Genomic DNA, 1885 nt, shown 5'->3' with positions numbered 1-1885 from the left:
AGCAAAGCTAGCCTTTCTAGGGCAATATATAAAATTTCTTGTCTCAGTGAACCCCGAATAACATTGCATAATATTATCAGATGTTAATATCTTTAATTGTAAAAGTAAAGAATGACAGCTCATTTAGAAAGTTCTCACTTATTTTGTGTCAGTTGAAGTTTTCTTTTTCAAATACAGTGACACCTCAGTTGTTGAATTCACCTCCTTCAAATTTCATGTTCCACTTCAAGTGTTTAATAAAGGAGCATATTTTTCCCATAAGAAATAATGGAAAACCAAATAATTGGCTCTGAGGCCCACAAATCACACTTATAAACTCACTATGGAGACAATTAGCCTTCTCTCATATCACTGTCTCAGATACACTATCTTGTATCTGCTCTATCCAAATTAACAGTCACTTTTCAATCCCTTCACTGCTCTGGGTTCTTTGTTTCATGGCTAACAATGTCACACCTCTTGGTACATTTGCTGCTTTAGTCACATCCTTCTCACACACACATACACACACCCGGGGGGCAGGGGGGAATGTTGATAATGTCGAGTTAGCCATGTTGAATTTAGCAGCCAAATCAGACATGCAGACATTCCAATGTCACAATGATTTCTTTCTTTCTTTTTTTTTTTTAGGGGATAGCGCGAATGCAGTCCCCCACTACCACAAATTATGCAGTCGAGTTTCCCACATTTGGGGAAATCGCAGGGGTCAGCACACCCGGAGTGCAATGGGTGAGCCTCGCCCTGGGAAAACCACCTTCGTGATCATGGTATCTCCCCTGCCAGGTAAGTATGATTTCTTTCTTTAACTCTACCGTGGTTCTCACGGTTTTCCTCTTAGCTTTACTGCTGGTATTACTAACTTGGCTATGATATTTCAAACATTAAAGTGTGCACGGACATACACACACACAAAAAGAGGAATGTGATAATGCTCTAAGACAGGCACAGTACGGTATCTGAGCCAGAGTGGCGCTGAGATGAAGTGTTAAGATGAGATGTGTGACTCCCTTTCTGCTGTGTAGGTTTTTTGAGTCATATTTTCAGTTCGACTAGGGAACAAAGTCACAAATCCTTGAGCAGACTTTTTGTTTAACTTTGCTGTTGGAGTGGTGCAAAGTTTGAGCTTGGAGTCATTTGACAACTGAGGTATCACTGCAAATTGATACCCAATTTTTAGTTTTCCAAGATTGTTTATCCATACACTTTGCTAATTCATGATTTCCTTAAAATTTGAAAATAGTTGTCATGAACCAAGGGTTTAAATATTTTATTTTTTGTACATTTTTATATCTACTTACCTTCTATTTTAATGAGTATTTGGGGTACACCTGCTTTAGACTTTTGTTTCAGATGTTATTATATTTTGCATTCATTGCTCTTGTATTTACATACAGTGAGACCAAATGAACATTTGTCTCTTTTTTTTTTCTTACTTCTATATGGTTTATTTCTTTTTCAAAAACTGATTTAGCCATGTCAACTTCTCCTCCTTTCTTCTCTGATGGATGTTGATATGAAGTCAGCACCGTCATGGAAGGGAGCATGGAAAATGGTCTCTGCAGCCACAGTCCACAGAAAGTAGAGCCTTGGTGTTGAGATGTGCACAGTCAGTAGATAATTACATTGCTATTATAATTCTAGAATATTCTATCACATGAAATGACAAAATGTTACTTTTGCATGTTATGTTGCTGTTATGTGCCATGGAGTTAGTTCTGAGTCACAGAGACCATATGTACAATTGAGCGAATACTGCCCTGTCGAGGACTGTCCTCACAATTGTGGCTATGTTGCTGTGCTTCAGGGTTGTCCCATTTGTCACTGCCCCTCCACTTCCTAAGCATGATGTCCTTTTCCAGGAACTGCTCTTTCTCAACCACATGCC

The 1885-nt window shown here is 38.8% G+C and overlaps 1 non-coding gene across 1 annotated transcript; it reads right to left on the bottom strand.

Moving 5' to 3' along the window:
- Nucleotides 1-627: 627 nt before the first annotated feature.
- Nucleotides 628-791, bottom strand: LOC142438245 (U1 spliceosomal RNA). The gene has a single exon (XR_012782663.1). It is a non-coding gene; the product is annotated as a U1 spliceosomal RNA (small nuclear RNA).
- Between the last annotated feature and the right edge of the window lie 1094 nt (nucleotides 792-1885).

The sequence above is a fragment of the Tenrec ecaudatus genome, chromosome 1 (genome assembly GCF_050624435.1).
Source record: "Tenrec ecaudatus isolate mTenEca1 chromosome 1, mTenEca1.hap1, whole genome shotgun sequence".
NCBI lineage: Eukaryota > Metazoa > Chordata > Mammalia > Afrosoricida > Tenrecidae > Tenrec > Tenrec ecaudatus.
This window is presented reverse-complemented; position numbering and strand designations above follow the sequence as displayed.